Below are 21,005 nucleotides of genomic sequence, written 5' to 3'. Positions count from 1 at the left end.
ATGCTTATCATAATCCAAATACACAGAAAAGTTGCCATCTGATTAAGCGTGTACTTTAACATGACTTCAAGCTGAATAAGAAATAAAATGTAAATGGTTCTTGCAAGGGGATTTTAGTTTTGACAATTCATTGTCTTGCCACATAGCTTTTAGTTCAGAATATTTAATAAATCAATTTTTTACATGAAAGATATTTGTTAACATCTTACTCTTGAGTCCTGAATTCTGTTAGAGAATGCTGTAATAATGAGGTATGATCTCAATAAAGCTATTACCCAAATAATGAAAAGATGACTTATTCTGTAATATAGGCAACCAATAGTATGGTACCATACATTAATTTTAAAATTATAGGTATAACAAATTGGTCATGTGGTTTTTCTAAATATTTATTTGAAAATTCAGAATCATTTATTAGCCTTACATAAATTTTAATGTTCCCCTTTTGCAATACAGCTCTATGGTTTAAACATTTCAGAAAGTAATTCAAAATGGCTTATTGCTATCATATGGGGAAATTGCTGATTGAATTAAAATATTTCTTCTTAATTAATGTTCTGAAACAAGACAGGCAGAGTTATATATAGGAAGTTTACCAAACTCTGTCTACTTGAAACAAATTCAACATTTACAATTTATTTTAATAAACAAACAAAGTTGCATAGTACAAACTGCATAGAAGGTTGGGCTGGGTTATTTACTGAACTGACTGGGAGATATGCTAGTTGTATGCTAGGTATCATCCATTGAAGATCCACTCATTTATTTCAGCTGACCAAAAGTCTTACTGTTGCAGCTTTAACATTTCTATATTACTTCTGAGAATAACTCTATCCTTTATTATTCTAATCTAGTTTATTGTGAATATTTGCCAGGTTATCTCATTCCTGCCCCAAAATGTGCCCCTTTCAACCAAATTAACCTAGGAATCACCTAAATACACCATCAAAATCCCTTCTAGAGGGCTGGGAAGATGGCTCAGTGGTAGGGCGCTTGCCTTGCATGCGTGAGGCCCTGGGGTTGATTCCACAGCACCACATAAGCAAAAAGAAAAAAAGCCAGAAGTGGCGCTGTGGCTCAAGTGGTAGAGCACTAGCCTTGAGCTGAAGAGCTGAGGGACAGCACCCAGGCCCAGAGTTCAGGCCGCACGACCGGACCCCAAAAAAAAAAAATCCCTTCTAGAGAGTGGAGTATTACCTGGGTTCTAATGCCAGTTCCCTCCTTTATTAGCTGTGTGACTCAGGAGATGTTACCGGACTTCTCTATGCCCCATGTCTTTACAAAAGTTTCTGCACATCAAAGGACACAGCTAACACACAAAAAGACAGCCTATGGAATGGGAGAAGATTTTGACAGTTATACATCAGACAATGTTTTAATGACCAGAATATATAGAGAGCTTAAAAAACTAAACAACTCAATTAAAAATGGGGTAATGGGATAGGGACTTCTCAGAAAGAAGTAAAAATGGAAAACAGACACATGAAGAAATGCTCAACATCTCTGGCCATAAAGAAAATGCAAATCACATCATCACCAAGATGCCACCTCACCTCAGTTATAATGGCCAACATCAAGAAAACAAACAATAACATGATGGTAAAAGCATGTGGACATTGTTGGTGGGAATGTAAATTTGTTCAATCCCTCTGGAAAGGAATATAGGGGTTCCTCAAAAAACTAAACAGCAGGGCTGGGAAGGTGGCTCAGTAGTAGAGTGCTTGCCTTGCATGCATGAGGCCCTGGGTTCGATTTCTCAGCACCACATAAGAAAAAAGAAAAAAGCCAGAAGTGGCACTGTGGCTCAAGTGGTAGAGCGCTAGCCTTGGGCTGAAGAGCTGAGGGACAGCGCCCAGGCTCAGAGTTCAGGCCCCATGACCAGACCCCCCCCCCAAAAAAAAATTAAACAGCAATTCCATTCCTGAGCATGTATCCAAAAGATTACAAACTAAGATACAATAAAGCTACCAGCCCAACCATGTTCATTGCAGCACTATCTACCATAGCCAAGGTATAGAATCAGCCTAGATGCACCTCAGTAGACAAATGGACCAAGAAAAGATGGTATAGATACACAATGCAATTTTACTCATACATTAGTGAGAATACTGCATCATTTGCAAAGAAATGGAAGGAACTGGAAAAAAATTATGTTAATTAAATTAAGTTAGATCCAGAAAAGGTCACATGATTTCTAGCATATGTGGAAGTTAGAATTAGCTTATAAACATATAGGTAAATAATTTGGGTGGCATGGAAGCATATACAGATGTTAACTGAAATACAGTAGATTCAAGGGGGGAACTCAAACAGAGTAATTCCTTAGAAAGGCAAAGTCAAAGTTCAACAAAATAACACCAGAAAACAGATACTTGAAAGGGGTAGGATGAGTCTAGGGGAGAAGAGCAGAAAAATGAAGAGACAAGGAAAGAGAATGCAATCCAAAGTTCAATAAATGTCCTACAAACAAGAAAGGCGAGGAAGGGGTGGGTTGGGAGGGATGGGTGAGAAGGCAGAAAGGGTGACTACCAAGATGCATTGCATTCATAAATTGCTATGTTGAATGACAACTCCTTTGTACAACTATTTAAAGGTAATTTTAAAAAAGTAAACCGTCAACTGTATCTCAGTGGGTTTTCTGTAGATCAGACAAGCCAATATACATTTACTATTTGAATAGGCCTAAGATCCAATAAGTATTTAATGAAGGTTAGGTATGACAAAAGGAAAGAGAAGCTAGGTTATGCCAATAACATACTTACTGCTTTTCCTTTTTTTTCTGATTCTCCCAAGAACTGTGCAAAATAGGAAACTCCCTCCTTGTATACATAGAAGCTCAGTTTGAGAAAGAACACTAATTTGTTCAGAGTTGCTCTCTGTCGTGGGTGCTAAGTGGTGTGTGTGGGGGGTCAAACTCAGCTGGGTTCAGAGTTTCCTCTATCCACTGATGGTACATTACCACTACAGAGACTTCTTGTTTCAGCTCTAAGGAGTAAAGGGTCCCCACAATGCCACTCACATTCTTACAGAAAGAAAAGGCTGGACAAAATAAAAGTCAATGACTTTCTTGGGCACACCAGAGAATTGAGGTCACAGGGCAAACCCCTACCCTGTATACTAGAGAGATAGGTAAATCCAGTCAGTCATAGTTATGATCTGCTCATCTGGAACAGGAGCAGATGCAGCCTCATCTGGGAAGAAGGCTTAAATAGTGAGTGATCTGGATATGTTGAAGGAGGCTGGGTGTGTGGACTAGTGTGAGAGTGCCAAACTTCTGATACTGACATTTTACCTTTAGGAAGGTCTTCAGGCTCATGAGGTGAAGAGAAGAGACAGATTCCTTTCTAGTTCTGGCCATGGAAAGGGCAGAGTAATCGTGGAGAAATGTATCTGCACATTCCCCAGAACAAAGACCTTGGTGGGGTGGGAAGGGGAGGATTTTAATATGAGCTTTAGCCCACCCAGAGGAGGGATATTTCTTCTCTCCATCCCTCTCTAGGCTAGTCTTCTTGTCTTATATAAAGAGGGATCTTGGACAGGGGAGAAGAAAAACACTTGTGAAGATTACGGCCCAAGGAAATTAGCCTACAAAAAATATTGATACTTATTCAGAAAACTATCGTTGATCTCTGTTCCCCTTAAGCTCCATAGGATGCACTATAGTAAAAGTGGATTCCAGTGAAAGGAACTGCAAGATGAAGCCTCTCTTCTAGAACTTGAGCTAGTCCAAATCCAACAGGGAAGACAAAAATGGGAAGCATTGGCCCTTATAACTATAGCAAGTATTTAATACAGACCAACTCCTGCCCAGTTTACATGCAACCTCACATCTAAGACATAGTTAGCCTCAGTTCCTAGCACTCCATATATAATGTCTAGTTGGCAATAGAAATTACAAGGATGCTAAACCACAAGATAAAACACCATCTAAAGAGGCAAGAAAAACCACAAGCAAGCAGATATGCTACAGATGTTCACATGATCAGACATGAAATATAAAATAAGTGGTAGAGGATCAGTCATAAAATAAAACTAGTCAATGTGCTGAGGGCCCCCAAAGAAGAATATAGACTACCTGCAAAGAGAGGAGAGTGATACAGCAGAAAATTTTTTTAAAAATTCAAGAAAGAACCAAAATGCTTGAAATATAATAATGTCATAGAAGTGGAAAGCTCATATGAATAAATTCATGAAGCTTGATTAATATAAACTTCCAATAATAAAACTCAAAATATATCAAACAGTGAACAAATTCAAATAACCATCTAAAAACTGCAGACATATCAGATACATAAACAGAATATTAGGTGGAAAGAAAAAGATAGCAAAAAGATTTGAAGTGTTAATAGTCAAGGATTCTCTGCAAGACAGACATCAAAATACAGGTTTCAGAAGTTAAGAGAACATCATTCAAGATCAATGCCATCTCCTCTCCAAAATAACAAAACAAAAATAAAGAAAACCCTACCTCATATAAAATTTAATCTACACAGACAAAGAAAATCTTGGGAAAAAAATCAGAAGGAAAAATAACTTGTCTATAAAGGATCAAGGATAAATATTACTGCAGACTTCTAACTAGACACTATGCAAGAAAGAAGAAAGTGGACATATCCAATGTGGAAGGAAGCAAACCAGGATTTAGAATTCTGTATTCACTGAAAGTATCCTTCAAAAATAAAAGCGAAATAGACTTCCCTAACAAAAGCAGAGAATTCACTGCCAGCAGACCTAACACGAAATGTTAAAAGTTTCTCAAGGAAAGGAAAAATTATGTCAGAAATCAGAACTATAAAAAGAAGGAAGACATGAAGATGAAAAAAAAATCTTTCATTCTCTCTATTCTGACCATGCTTTTCATAGAATGTTTCTCATTTTGGATTTGTCTGCTTCTTTTTTTCTCATGATTACCCTGGGGTTTTAAGTTCAAAAGTCTAAAGTGTCATTACAGTATAGCAAATGTACTTGCTGTCAACATATCCCATCACTTTCGATGGCAAATCTGAATCTTCTGGTTGGTGGTGGTAACACCAATGCCCAGACAGGGTTGAGAACATCAGCCTACAGTGTGCTGACTTGTCTATTCTATTTCTCACGCCTTTTAACTCTGACTCTTTCGGTTGATCTAGTGCCTCTTCCATCCGAAGACAAGTTCAAAGTCTTTACGTCCTCAGATATTTTTGTCCCCTGCAGCCACAGCCAAATTCATAGGTGTAAGATCTTTGCAGTCACATACAGGTTTTGACTTAGAAATGGATGGATATGATCCTGTCATCTTCTTGAAATTCTTAATTTCTGAAAAGAGAGCCTGCAGATTATGTAGCTAGCTAGTCTTGACTTCCTGTAGCCTAGTGGCCTCTCCTATTTTTGACCAAACAGACCATTCGTTTTCCGCTTCACATGCTTCCTTTCATCTCTTCAATTTCTGAGGTCTACATTCTCCATTATAAACGCATTAAGAGATTCTGATATCTGCATTCTTATTCATTATTGTATGCCACAAAACATTCAGCCCAGAGCTTGAAGATAGTCAGTTCCCAGTAAATGTTTGTTGACTATTGTACAGCAATGCTGATATGTAACTCAATGAAAACATTTTCATTAAGTGATTCCGAATAAAAAGCACTGGAAACTACAGTGTAAAAATATAGACAGAGCATTAAAAAACCCCCTCTGATCTCTACATAGAAAGATGAACACAAGAAAGCTGATCACAAGAAAGCTGATCATTAGGAATCCATTCAAGGCCATAAAACCAATACCCCAACACTTATCAAAACATCCCACTGAAGATGTTGCATATAGGAATCTCTAATGCATTCATGAAACAAAGAATTGGGTAAATAATTCTTTCTCACTTTCCATTTGCCTCTGTTGGGGGAATCGAGGCCAGTTCTATCCGCTTTGTGTTCTACCCCTTTCCTTATTTGCCGGCAGTGCTATCCTCAAGGTAATGTGCAGATGACCGTACTTCCCATCTCTCTGTGATACTCTCTATATCACCATTCCTGCTGGTACCTGTTGGCTGGTCAGTTGTTCCCATGATTCTGAGTTCATGGTCCAGAAGGCCCCAGAGGAGGATCTGAAATCCACAACGCAACAAGAGTTTCAAATAACTTTAGTGATCAAGGAAGTTTGGGAAATACTTCACTGACGACCGACCCGCATCAGTAGGGGAATATTTTTGGCTAGACTGGAATATGCTTTCTTTCTGCCTAAGGGGTCATGAAATGGGAGTGGATTTCTCAGAAAACCCTTCTTTGCCTCTCTGTGTCTTTCCACCTGCCACAGTTCCAGATCCTGGCGTGGACATGGCGTGATGTCAAATCCTCGGCTGCAGTGGTCTCACCTTCATGCCATCCACCAGAAGCTACTGGACCTTACAGCCGCTCAGTGACCTCAGACACTCATAAGCTGCATTGTTTCAAAGTAACCAGACTTTTATCTAAAACTTCCATGGGTGTAAAGGCTAGTGGATTGAAGGATTAAGCTCTGGCACTGCTGCATTTCTCCCATCTGGTTATCATTAGTGGGCTTAATTTGGAGACCTAAGATTTATCACATGTATTATGAAATACATTTGTATCCATACAGTGCCTGATTCCATTATGCATCTATAATATTTCAGTCTTGCCTCCTGGTCTTTGGATAGGCTGACCAGAGGACTTAATCAACATTCCTTATTTTGTTTATAAAGAAAAAATTTCTCCATGTACCAACAGATTCCCCAACTGACCACGGGAACACAGCTCCATTGTGAACTAGTAACTGTGTGCCAAACGTTGTCAATGAGGAAGTATGAAAAATAAAATACAATTGGCAAGTCCGCCAGTCCACCCACATGAGCACCAGAAAGCAGCACAGGAAACAGAACTGTTCAAGGACACTTTGAAGCAGTCTGGGAAGTGTTGCATAGCTGTCATTAACGGGGAGGTGGCAAGGCTGACGGGGGTGCTAGTGCCCAGCAATCAGCCATAGGGTAGCTTGGTTCCCGCAAAAATATCATGCTGATCAGGCAGCAAGAAAGAAGAATCATGAGAGGCTGGGAGTGGCGATAGCGCTTAACCAAACAGCCAACAATAGCCAAATCAGCACAAGGGGCGCCAGGTCATGAGCAATCTTTCCAGAAACCTCTCCTTACAGAAGAATAAACAATATCAGCATCTCACTGGCTTCTCTATGAAAAGATGACTTACACACTGTTATTTCTTTTTTAAGAAAGGATAATTTAGGATCTACTGTCCCTTTTGTAGCTATGCAAGTTATAAATTATAGTGGTACAAAATGTAGCCATTTTAGTTCCCAGTGGGTCCTGTTCTTTGTGTGTATATTTATCCAATTGTCTGATTCACTTAAGTTTGTAACTACAGGGTCTTGCTCTGGGTTTTTGAAATGAATAGTTCTATAAAAGTCAAAGCAACAATCAATTCTTTAAAACCCAGATTCGTCCTGCTTGGAGTCATATAAGGATAGCTACATGATTATCCAAAACAGGACTGACCTAGAGACAAAAGATTCTGGCAATACACTACAGCAATGAGAATTGCTTGGTTTTTTTTCTTTGCTTTAAAAGATGTGCTGTCAGTCAGGAAGGGCCTGCTCCAGGTATATCGATCTCTTGGGCCTTGTTCAAAGCGAGGTGATGGGTCTATTCTGGATAATAAGTAGATAAGGATTAGGACTTCACCTTGAAAAGAAAATATTTTAAAATACTTCATTTGACCCTTTATTTCTCTCTTCCAAGAAGAGGAAGGGAGCCTACTTGTTATAAAACAATCTTCTTTCCTGCTCGGGTATTAGGTTAGTTTATAAACCTTCAACTCTGTTTTTCTTTTTATCAAGTATTAATAATTTTCAAGCCAGTAAAAGGATTACAGGTCTTTTCTTTTTCTTTTTCTTCCCTCCTAGCTTACTTCAATCTGTGCTGAAAACACTACTGAAAGCTTTCTGGAAGAAAAGGCCACCCAAGTGTTGTAACCTGATGTTTACAAGAGAGCTCACTGCAACCAAATTCAACAGCTGCCATGTCCTACCATTGTGAATTGAAAGCCACACGCACAAATTTAGCCTGACACATAAGGAATGCTCACAAATCTGCAGTGCAGTAAGATAGAAATGTTAAACAAGTGGCTCAGATCTGATCGTTCTTTTGGTCCTCAAAAGAGCCAGGGAGCAGGGTACTTGTTTCCTTCTATCTGCATACGTATTTTAAGCATTTCCTTGGTACTTGCTAGGGTCTCCTCCTCCTTACACAGGTAATCAGTGACCAGAGAGAAATAAGCAGGAACCTCGGTGCTTTTGACACAAGCCTAAATAAAGTAAAATCAGGACATTCTCAAAGCACAAAGAAGGCAGCACTCTGTATCAGACAAGGGACCCTCTGGTGCCTGATGTGCTGTGGAAACAGAATTCAGTTCACCAGGTGTCTGATGCCCTAGATTCAACACAAGAATAATTACCCCACTAGCTTGTGACTCTGAAAAAAAAATTAAATTCCGCTAGAAAACAAGTAGGGAGTGAAGGTGACGGGGAACTCCTTGTTTTACTTGGCAAGTCCTCATGAATTTGGAATTGTTTAAAATTTAAAGATGACACTGAAGGAAGCTTGCAACAGCCTGCCGTCCAGATCTGGTCTCTCATGTGCGTGGCACATGCACATACAGGGTCTTTGCTCAAGAGGGTCCAGCATTTGACTTGATGCTATTCTGTCACCATCTTGAAATACACCATACTTATAACAAGGATGTGCATTTTAATTTCAGGCTGAGCCTGACAAGTTGTTTAATTGATATCTATTATTTTCCATGCTTTCTCCCCATATCTCTGTCTCTTTCTCTTCTCTCTTTTGTTAGGGGGGGGATGGTTTGTAAAGGATTTGAACTTGGGGCTTTGTTATTACCAGGCTAACCTGCTCAGCTAGCACACTGCCATCTGAGCCACACTTTCACTTCCAGTTTCTGGTGGTTAATTAGAGATAGATAGTCTCATAGACATTTTCCTCCAGGCTGGCTTCAAATCACAGTCCTTCAGATCTCAGCTTCCTGAGTAGCTAAGATTACAAGCGGGAGCCACCAGCACCCAAGCAGAGTTCATTCTTTTTTAAGAAGGAGAGATTTGATTCGGTGGTTTCTGAACAGGAGCTTGAGGTACAGAGGAGGAAAAAAGAAAGTACCCAGAATAAGATGAAAGTAGGCGAGGAAAGCAAAATAGTTTAAGAGACCCGAAGCGGCTGCCCACATTCCTCATGATGATCATTCAGGGTTTGTTTGGTCAAGTCCAGCAAGCCTGACTGTGACCTTCAGAACCTTAGAATTGTAAGAAAAATAAATTTCTGTTGCTTCAAGTCCTCAAAATGCAGTGCTTTGTTTTAGCAGAAAACAAAACTTACATATGAACATGAGAACAATGATTAAGAATAGATAGTTGAAGGCTTTAACTCCTTTCTCTCTTTCTTTCTTTCTTTCTTTCTTTCTTTCTTTCTTTCTTTCTTTCTTTCTTTCTTTCTTTCTTTCTTTCTTTCTTTCTTTCTTTCTTTCTTTCTTTCTTTCTTTCTTTCTTTCGTCAGTCCTGGGGCTTGAACTTGGGGCCTAGGTGCTATCCCTGAGCTTCTTTTACTCAAGGCTAGCATTCTACCACTTGAGTCACAGCACCACTTCTGGCTTTTCTTGTGTATGTGGTGCTGAGGAATTGAATCCAGGGCTTTGTGCATTCTAGGCAAGCAGTTGACCACTGAGCCTCATTCTCAGCCCAACTCTCATTTTCTGTGTGGAGAGTAGGAGCCATTTCTCCTCTTTTCCATTTCTCCTTACGCCAACCTAGTTATCCTAAAATAAATCCTTGCTAAATCTTATAAAACAACAAACAAGCAAACAAACAAACAAAAACTACTAGGTAATATCATCAAGACAATGATTGTTGAATGATAATTGAGAGAAGGTGAAGAGGATAGACTTTGAGCTTGGGAGTGGGGGGTCTTTAGCATTTAGAAATTCTACAGAAGAATTGAGCTTAATCAATAAATTACTTCTGTTGTGTGACATCATAGGTATGGAATAGGAAAATAAACGAATAGAACTAATTTACAAAAACACCCACTAACTCTTTTTAATATAGAGACTAATTAAGAATTATGCCATATACTATTTAAACATTTAATATATAATGTATTTCCTAAAGGGCAGGCTAGTCTAGTTCACATATGAGTAGTGCATGTGTGATAATCATTTGGCATTGGTACAAAAGACGCTTATATCCAATTTGAGAAAAAACATAACTAAAATGACTCGCCACAACTATTTTTTTGCCAGACCTCAGGCTTGAACTCAGGACCTGAGTCCCTTTTACTCAAGGCTAGCACTCTATCACTTGAGCCACAGCACCACATCTGGCCCTTTCTGCTTATGTGGTGCTGAGGAATTGAACCCAGGGCCTCATGCATGCAAGGCAAGTACTCTACCACTGAGCCACCTTCCCAGTCCACCACAACTTGATTCTATAATATGTGTTATAGTGGGTTTAGGTTACAGATTAAAATGAGAATTAGCAAAAAGTCATAGATCTTATAGCTTTATACAAACCATAATCTGCTTTATGATTGGCAATATAGATAACTGATAAATTTTCTCTTTACCACAAAAATTGAGTCTTCTGATTGAATCAGCATATAAAACTGGATATGGAATCATCATTTTCATTACTTTGGATTAATATTTTCTTTATGGAAAACAAAATTAAATGATGAAATATGTAGTATTAAAATCAAAGAAAATATTCAGGAACAAAAATACCATTAAGACCTGACTGGTGGTATATGTCTGTTCCCAGATTGTGTGTTTGATGCCAGCCTGGCTACATATCAAACTCAAGGCTAACCTATAATATGCAGCAAGACCCTGTCTCAAAACAATGAAATGTAAATTCACAAAAACAAATGTAAAACCCCTTTACTCATTAATAAAAATCAAATGAGTAGAAAGCTCCTGTATAAACATCTGTTTACTTTACTGAGGCTGGAAATTGGCAAGGTTCATAGGAATAGCGGTGAATTTCTTCCAAAGGGTAACATGTGACTTCAGAAGCAGGGGTTCGCCCAAATTCACAGTCCCTAAAACATGTAATCCAAACAGAAAATGTGTAGACATGGCTTGCTGGGTCTATATAACATGTCAAACTCTTATTTTCACTTCTGATTCCTTTCCTCTATCTCTCTCCACTCCTACTTTTCCTTTCTCCAAAAAGATCCTGTTAGCGCAGACAAACAAGGGCCTGGGCAATGCCTAACCAGACAGACAGGTGCTACAGAGCCAATTCAAAGCTGGGTGAACAGCAGCCGAAATCTTGCCTGTGAAATCAGTGAAGCACTGTGACTTTTCGTTTCCACTGTCTGACAACAGAATGTAGACTTAGGTAAAAACCTATTTGCTTGGATTTCAACAACTAAGTCTGTGTGTCTGTGTCCAAAAGGTAAGCAAAGGAAGGAGAAGGGACACAAATGGTACTTTCAAGTCTCCTTTAAAGATTTCTAGAGCAGGAGCCATGACACAGATTGACCTTTTATTATTTATAAGTTGAGGATACTTTCTCTTAAAGCTCCAATTAAACGGCAGACTTGTTTTTTTAATGTTAGAAGATACTATGGTAGCTTAGGAATTAAACTCAAACCAGGCTGTCTGTTGTTAACCGTGCACCACAAACAGTGATAGAAGTTTTCATTTCATTTCGCAAATGCAGTTAGAGCACAAGGTTTAGAGGAAATATTCAACCCAAACAGAAGGAAAAAAGCAATCAGATGGGATTTATAAATTAATTCATTTACATTGTATCTTTTAAATTATGGAAACATTATTCAGGATAGTATGTGACATTAAGTCATTTATAATTCTGTGGGAAAGGTTCACATTTTAAGAAAAATTTAGTGGTCTAAAATTATATATTGTTTGGCTATAAAATTATTTTAGGACATGCAAAAATATGCATAATAAAGCTAGCCTATCCTACAAAATTAAGGCAAGTGAGGGCAGAGGTGGGTGTGGGTGGATGGGAGGCCCATGGGAGGAGAACCGCTGATCTAGCAGCACTGCGTTCACAAAACATTGTGTGGAATGGCAACTCTTGTGCCACTACTGGCTGAGAATAAAATTAAATTTGAAAAAAGAAAATAACTTCAAATTCTAGCTATTAAAACAAGAGGCATAAGACATCTACTGCTTAAAATTCCACAAGACTGGACAGTGTGGGTAACGTAACTTTTTTCAGGTCTTTCCGTCATTGTCTTTAGTTTTTCTTTCCCTAGAGATTGTTTACAAGCTCTGCACAGGGACTGAGCCCATTGCAGACAGTGACTTCTCTGAATAGAGCTAGAAAGTCAGAATGGAGGTAGAGCGGGTACGACTGCTGGAAGGAATTTCTCAGAGAGAGGGAAGCTGGGTAAAGAAAACATTACGGGGTGTCTTTGGCCAAACACTGACTTTTTTTTTACGTGTTACAGAAGAATGAAAAATCAACTAATTTAGTGCCATGAACAGAAAAATATAAATATACTTTACACGTTATATACATATTAAATAGAGCATACACTTATTTTATATAGACATGTTGCATAAATGGCTTCTCTGTATGCCAACAATGAGAAGAGCACAGCTGAAATCAGGAAAGCAACTCCTTTTGTAATAGCCCTACAAAAAATAAAATACCTAGAAGTTAACTTAATAAAAGAGGTGAAGGGGAAGTGGCGCTGTGGCTCAAGTGGTAGAGCGCTCGCCTTGAGCTGAAGAGCTGAGGGATAGCGCCCAGGCCCAGAGTTCAAGCCCCATGACCAACCAAAAAAAAAGAGGTGAAGGAACTCTATGATGGAAACTTTAAAAACCTGGAAAAGGAAATTAAAGCAGAACTAAGAAAGTGGAAAAACCTCCCACGTTCCTGGATTGGGAAGATTAACATTGTGAAAATGGCAATACTGCCAAAGGTTATCTACAAATTCAATGCAATACTTATCAATATCCTAACCTCATTCTTCAATGAAATAGAAGAAACAATCCAAAAATTCATATGGAAAAACAAAAGACCCTGAAGAGCAAAAACAATCCTTAGCAGAAAGAAGAGTGCTGGAGAAATATCAACACCAAACTTCAAACTCTATTATAAAGCCATAGTAATCAAAATGACTTGGTACTGGCATAAGAACAGATCTGAGGACCAATGGAATAGAACTGAAGACCCAGAAATGAACCCACAGACCTATAGCCACCTAATCTTCTATAAAGGAACCAAAAATATAGAATGGAAAAAATATAGCCTCTTCAGTAAATGATGCTGGCAAATTAAGTTAAACACCTGTAGAAAACTAAAGTCAAATCCTTATATATCACCCTGCAACAGAATCAACTCCAAATAGATCAAAGACCTTGAAGTAAAAGCAGATACCCTGAAAACATTTCAGGAAGAAATAGGAGAAACTCTAGGGCTCCTTGGCACAGGCCAAAGTTTTCTTAATAAAGACTCAGAAACACAACAAATCAAAGAAAGGTTGGACAAATGGGATTGCATGAAATTGCAGAGTTTCTTAATGGCAAAGGACATAGCTAGCAAGATCAACAGAAAACACATGAAATAGGAGAAGATCTTCACTAGCTATACAATGAACAAGGGTCTCATATCTAAAATAGATTTATAACTCAAAAAATTAAATCCTCCAAAAACAAATCCTCAAAGAAACAACCATCCCATTAATAAATAGGTTAAAGATTTAAAGAGAGACTTCTCTGAAGAGGAAAGAAGGATGGCCAATAGACACATGAAGGAATGCTCAACCTCTCTAGCCGTAAAAGAAATGTTAATAAAAACAACATTGAGATTCCACCTTACCCCAGTTAGAATTTCTATAATCAAGAAATCTAATAGCAGTGCTGGAGGGGATGTGGCCAGAAGGGAATCCTACTGCATTGTTGGTGGGAGTATAAACTTGTTCAACCACTTTGGAAAGTAGTATGGAGGTTCCTCAAAAGACTCCACATAGAATACCCCTATGACCCAGCAATCCCACTTTTGAGCATTTACCTGATCACAAACAAGACCATACTAAAGCTACTAGCACAACTATGTTTTTCACAGCATTATTTACCATAGTTAAGATGTGGAACCAACCTAGATGCCCTTCAGTAAATGAATGGATCAAAAAAAATGTGGTATTTATACACAATGGAATTCTATGCCTCCATCAGAAAGAATGACACTACCCCATGTTAGGAAATGAAAAGACTTGGAAAAAAATCATATTAAGTAAAGGAAGCCAGGTCCAAAAAATATAGTGCCCATGTTTTCCCTTATTTGCAGTAATTAGTATATGTCTAGGATAATCTTATCAGATGAGCAGAAAAGCTCAAAAGCTATGTACGTATGACCATATAAGATGATGCTAAGTGAAATAAACCCCAAGATAGGGACTCAAGAAAAAAAAGAATATAAAAAGTGGTAAAGGAAAATATTCAAGAACTTGTTTTCAACCCAAAGATAGACATGAAGTTCACAGAGAAAATGAAAGACACAGTAGACTCTAAAAGAGAGAATACCACCCCAAACAAAAGTTACACACAAGGTCCTTTGCATGCAATTCCATTTATATTAATAATAATTATTATATTAATTCAGATTATACAAACTAATGCTTGGTGTAACACTATCAAAAATGGATTTTTGGGGTGAGAAGGACTGAACAGGAAGGAGTAGAGTTTCATGTATGAGATGGGTATTTTCTATATTGTTTCCATAGACACATAATATAGGGAAATAAATTGAATCACACACCTCTGGTTTGTGTGCTTTTCCATATGTAAATATTATCTGGGAGACAGAACTATTAAAATAAAATCGGAACACTTCTTAGGAGATTTACTTTGTGAAGTATCATAGTTTAACAATTGAGAAAGTACTATTTGTATTTTCTAGACTTGAACAAATGAGTGAATATATTAAAAATAATGAGAGGCAGGATTTTTTTATAGGAGAGTTGTAAATAGGAAAACATAGAAAATATCCAAGGGTGTTGAAATAGAACTGGATGTATTCATGTGAACTCTTCGTTGCATAGATACGAATGTGTTTGTGTGTATGTATGTAGATGTGCATGTGTACATGTGCAGGTGTTTTTACATCCCAATTCTTGATAATAAAAGGATCTAGAAGTGGTCACTCATGATCATATCCACTGAAAACCTGGGATCCAAATATTCTCTTCTAAAAACAACCAGAGGTACTAGAATGAAGGGGTGACTCCCAGCAGGAGGCAGGGGGAGCACATCATATTTCTAGAACTTCTTTTGTGTCCAAAATTTAGGAAGGACTCAGAATGATGAAAAATATTAAAAGAACACAGGAACCAGCCCAAAGGAGCGCTCTCTCTCTCTCTCTCTCTCTCTCTCTCTCTCTCTCTCTCTCTCTCTCTCTCTGTCTCTCTCTCTCTCTCTCCCCCTCTCTCTCTCTGGCTAAATCTGGGGCAAATTAAAAACCTAAAAAAATAATGATAGAAATGGATTATAATCCATTGGCTAAATTCCTGAATCCACTCCAATGCACATAATAAGTAGACAAATAAGTGAGAAAACAAACAGGGTGAAAGGAAATCTCCTTAGAAGGCCACCTTACAAAAGCAAAAGGAATAGAGAAGAGTATTATCAATCAATGGTAAATAGATTAGGGAAAGAGGGTGAGTCCATGGTCTCAGGGCCTCTCCCCACAATTATTCATTACTTAACAGGGGGAAAGAATGCCTTATGGGGGAATCTTGTCAGTTACCACCTGGGCCAAGACATCACATGCCTCCCAATATTGCTCAATGAGAAGCACACACATTATAAGAAGGATAAAGTGAGGAATGGTGGTATTCCCCAAGAGAGTCAAGCGCAGCTGGAAGCCTGGCCTTTATCTAAATTTTTTTTTTTTTTTTTTACTAGATCTCATTTCAAATCTGATCTTGAATTACCTCTCATGTTTTTCACTTAGGAATCTGCTGCTTCTCTGGAAGTTTAAGAAAATTCTAACTGTTTGGATGGTGTTTTATACATAAAATGTTTATCAGTATTTTTATTTATTTATTTATTTTTGGGGTTGGTCATGGGGCTTGAACTCTGGGCCTGGACGCTGTCCCTGCGCTCTTCAGCCCAAGGCGAGTGCTCTACCGCTTGAGCCACAGCGCCACTTCCTTATCAGTATTTTTAAAGGAATACTAGTACAGCATAGGAGCACTTGATGAGGGTCTCTATAGTTTTGCTTGCCTAGCATCAAGCATCTTGGTGTGAACAGGCAACAATTGACTGTTGTCTGGTACCCAGGAACCTACCCGGGTCTGAAAGGTATAGGGAGAGGTTCTCTTGGGTGTCATTTCTGCAGTGGAACCAGAGCTCCCACTGTTTACGGTACCCATTCCACATCCTGGCAGCATTGGTGACTCATCTATAAACATTTGTCGACAGAGATCTGAATCATGACGCCAGGTCTGGGGAGTAAAAAAGGATTAAGTAGCAGAGCTGACTCATGGGAACAGACGTCTGTCCACCAATTTGTAAGAACAGAAGATGGAAAACAGTTCCTTTCAAATTGGATCCCTACAGTGGCTCTGTGTGTGTGTGTGTGTGTGTGTGTGTGTGTGTGTGTGTGTGTGTGTGTGTGTATTTAGTTTTCCTTCATGAATTATCTTTCTTATCTTTTGCTCTGCCCTCAAAAAATCTGCAACAAATTCAAATGAAGAAGCACATGCCCACAGGGAGGGGGTCTGTGGGGTGGAGGTCACAGGGATGTTAGAGGTTCCTCACTTAATGAATCCCATGTACAGTGTACAGTCTAGCTCTTTGTGAATATTGAAAAAATAAACGTTCCATGGATATAGCTGTTATTTCCTATGGTTTTTAGAATTCATCCTGATTCTGAGTTGGTGGTGGGAAGGACAGCAAGGAAGGTTTTAGGAAAGATGCTAAAGATATGTAAAAGGAATAACCTTGAGGATTGTTCAAGGTCAAAGGCCCTGAAGACAATGGGTGAGCAAGTTCCTGGAGACAGCCTTCAGGTGGCGCTATTATCCCTCAGAGCAAGTTTCTATGCAACTGGCGTTAGCTATGGTATAGCAGAGACCCTGAGAGAAAAAGGTTAAGGGAAAGGTAGGGGATATTCAACTGGTGGGGGTTGTTAATATACTGTACATTTGAAGTTGGGGGGTTTCTATAGACACGAAGAGGAAACACAAAGCATCCCAAGAGAGAAAAATATTCTACACACCATTTCTAAAATATCTATTTTTAACTAAAGCAAAATAGATTGAAATTTGGAAAGAACGTTGAGTGTTATTTTTATGATGTTTCTCCTCTTAGGTCCAGGATGTACAGCAAAGTAAAGTATGACTGAGTTTATATACTGACATATCTAGCACACCTTGGCTGGCCTTGTATTTGTAAGTCGGGGTTGCAAGCAAATTCATCTATAATTACAAAAAAACCAAAAGGCTCTTGTTTACTCATCCGGAGGGGAAGAACAGACCAGACATTTTCTAAACCCATTTCAAGAGTGATTGTTAACAATTGCCTATGCTGTCAGTCTATGTAATTAAGTACAAAGGAGGCTGTGATGAGAAAAGTCAAAGCTCTATTTTATTATTCTTAATTTTAGTTTTTATTTTTAGATAGGTAATTTGCCTCCACATCTGATACCTTAGACAAAGCACAGTCAAGGGCTGGAGCTTTGGTTTTTTTCCCTGCCGGGAGTGTAATTGGACACTCTCTCAGTGGAGGCCTGAGTGTTCCTGTAGAGGCCACAAAGCAATGAAGACTGCTAGATTAGAAAGAAATCTCTTAATATATTTGTGATTAACTGGCAACTATAATAAGGTGTCGCAGGGAAGCGGAAATAAACAGAAAAGGTTAACAAGGTAGGACACAGAGATGATTATTTGCACAAAACAAGAAAGGCAAACCAACACCCAAGCTTTTCCTCTGACAACCTGTTTGATAAATAAGTCATGGGGAAAGACTTTCAGTCCTCAGATTTGCACATTTTGTACTCTTGGAGCTGTGACCTTTGTACACGGCCACAAATCTGATGCTAAAGAGCAAGTCTATGAATTATGTAACACAACAGGCAGTTCAAAGGAATTGAACTGGAAGTAAGTAGCCTTCCTCTGCCCTCAGTGAGGAGGGAAGGTACTTTCAAGCATCTTTTCCCCAGAGTTTTGTGGGTTATTTTTTTCCATCTCCTTGACAACTTTGCTTATTCTCTTATCATCAAATATTGTCCCAAAGAGCATCATTTTGTCTAAAAAAATAGTAGAGCCAAATGTTGGAATCAGATATTGATTATAGATGATATCTACCATGGTTAATGATACCAGGTAAACTTTAGCACGGTCATATTGATGGGAATGCAGGAGACAGATGACAACAATATATGGACTCACTTTTAAAGATACTTGTCAGGAAGGTATTAAGCGGTACTAACAATCCCTGGCAGGTGCCATTCTTGATCAGGTATATAATATCAGAAAGTGGATACAGAGACGACAAGGAATGAACCACAAGTATGGAACTGGGGATGGGCATGCCATCATTTTTGGTAGCTGGTTTTGATTTTGCTCATAAAATAAAAGGGAAACTAAGACCCAACCCAATTTGCTACCAGAGAATAGGAAACACTGAGAAGAAGAAAAATGGTGACACCCGGTCTCCAAGGAAGTTTACCACCAACATAAAGGAAGTTTATATTCCTATCAGTTTTTCCACTTCTTTAAAAATTATTTTTATTATCTTTAAGAACTTGTACAAAGGAGTTGCAAAAATATGGGGCACTTTATGAATTTGTGTGTCATCCTTGCACAGGGCCATGTTACTCTTTTCTGTGTCATTCCAATTTTTAATACATATGGTGTCAAAGTGAGCATGGTATTCCTACATTTGACACAACTAGATTCACCAGGAAAGTGAAGCTTTTTACGCAGAGCCTTCTTTCGCCTTAATTATGAGTGCAACATTTAATTGACCAAATTAAGCTTGATACTTGACTTATTTAATATACATGTGATTTTAATTTTTTTTGAGACAGAGCCAACAGCTCTCAGCCACACACATTATTCTTGTGGTTGTGTAGTTTTGAGTTTCTCTGGACTCTCTGTGCTGGTTGTACCTTCTGACCTTAGCAGTTTTGTTTGCCTTTGTGTTTTGTATCTCAATGCCATATTTTCCTTAGTTCTTTGAGTGGCAAGGGATGGCCTCCTGTCTTCAAATTCCACCACGCCGCCTCCTCTACCTAGCTGACGGCCTTTGCTCTGGCCACATCTTCCCTCATGAGCTATACTAACCATTAAGATGTCAGACAAGTCCAACCAATGTCTGTGATTTTCCCTGCCAGAGAGGGCTGTTCAGTACTGTGTGAGATAGTGGAAGGTTGTTTAAAGGGTCTGAAATAAGGAGAATAAATTCTGTAACTATTCCCTGAAACACTATCCTCTGAGATTGAATAGACCATTTTTAATAATTTTCTTCGGATTGAAAATGTATAAAACTGTCCTCCTCCTAAGGAGAAAAAAAAAAAACATGCATGGTTGGATTTAAGAAAACAGAAACTGCCTCTTACATAAAACCACTGCCTTTCTGGGTAAAATATGCTTCTCAGAGCATTTACGCCATTTTGCCTCTTCCTGCCTGAATGCGCGTGAGCCACATTTGTGCCTGCTCTCACCTGTCCCTGCTTCTGTACTTATTTACCGCTCAAATGTCCTTTCTGTGAGTTCATTTCTGAAATCTCCCTTGTTGAGTGGCTGGAATGTCAGAGTTTGACTTGACTCATCCACAAGACTTGAGGAAAACATTCCAGGTAGTTAAGCATGTAATAAATTCCTCTCATGTTAGAAATACACTGAAATATTGATCAGTACCCAGCTTTTCATGGGTTCCAAAAGTTCTGAATGCACCACGAATAAAATAGAACTGATAATTAAGTCTAAATAAATGCTACCCTTTTATAAGACAGTGGCAAAAGGAACATACTCAAATGCCCCCCTTTCCAACCTGCATTTCCCTGGTAAACTCTGGTTCTTTGTTCCTTTGGCCACAAAATCCACGTTAACCACATGCCATTCCCCTGAGCTGAAGCCCTGGTGCTGCTTGTTTGTCACTGCTGGACCGTCCCACTGCAGACTCTAATGATCCAAAGCTGTGACCACCCAGTTACCTGCCTGTCCCTGGCAACCTGTGTGCTCTGGGTCCCTCCACGGAGGTGACATCTTCAGAGGTGAGAGGGCTGGGGGCGGAGAGGCTGCTGAGCTGCCATTCTCTGGGCCTGGCAATGGCAGATCACTGGGTGGGGAGGGCTGGTGGAGGGACGCACGCACGCACCCCTGGGAAGCAGTAGATGAGTCTAGGGTCTCTGCTGCCCACCCGTAGCCCATTGTCTGGAGGTATTCTTGTTAGCCTGTGTACATACACTTCTATGTCAACAAATTCTGGCAAAAGGATAAATTCTCAATAGGTTTTCTGAGGTGGTGAGGTTGTGTGCTCCAGTCTGGGTAGAGTAGGGGGTGAGGGAGAATAATGAGGGAAAGAGAGAGAGAAAGATGAAGAAAGGCAGGAAAGAAGGAATAAAAGAGGAAGGAAAGAAAGGAGAGTGGAAAGAAACGGATGGGAAGAAGGAAGGAAAGAAAGAAGAGGATGGGTGTGAGGGAAGACACAAAGACAGAAGGAAAGAAGAGACCCTTATCATGAAAATGAGTGGGATCCTAGAATACCAATTAATACTCAATCCTCTTCGTCTGAGATCCCGACTCATTTAAAAATGAAATGTCACATGCTGGTTCGTTGAATTGACTCTTGGCTTGGTTCTCAGGTCTCATTTCATTTGTACTTTAAGATCGCAGAGCATTTGAGGAGAATTTTGGTGAAGGTTCGGAGAGAAGGAGGTGCTGGCAGTGGAAGGGAGCTGGAGTGGAGGAGGAAGAGGAGGAATGGACAGGACAGACAGGAATGGACAGGCCC

The 21,005-nt window shown here is 39.1% G+C and overlaps 1 non-coding gene across 1 annotated transcript; it reads right to left on the bottom strand.

The window, feature by feature from the left end:
• Positions 1 to 18,809: 18,809 nt before the first annotated feature.
• Positions 18,810 to 18,916, bottom strand: LOC122127564. The gene has a single exon (XR_006151199.1). It is a non-coding gene; the product is annotated as a U6 spliceosomal RNA (small nuclear RNA).
• Between the last annotated feature and the right edge of the window lie 2,089 nt (positions 18,917 to 21,005).

This window comes from Dipodomys spectabilis, unplaced genomic scaffold (genome assembly GCF_019054845.1).
Source record: "Dipodomys spectabilis isolate Male_0828 unplaced genomic scaffold, ASM1905484v1 ptg000302l, whole genome shotgun sequence".
In the NCBI taxonomy this organism is placed as follows: domain Eukaryota; kingdom Metazoa; phylum Chordata; class Mammalia; order Rodentia; family Heteromyidae; genus Dipodomys; species Dipodomys spectabilis.
Note: the sequence above shows the minus strand (reverse complement) of the source record. Positions and strands in the feature narration are given on the sequence as shown.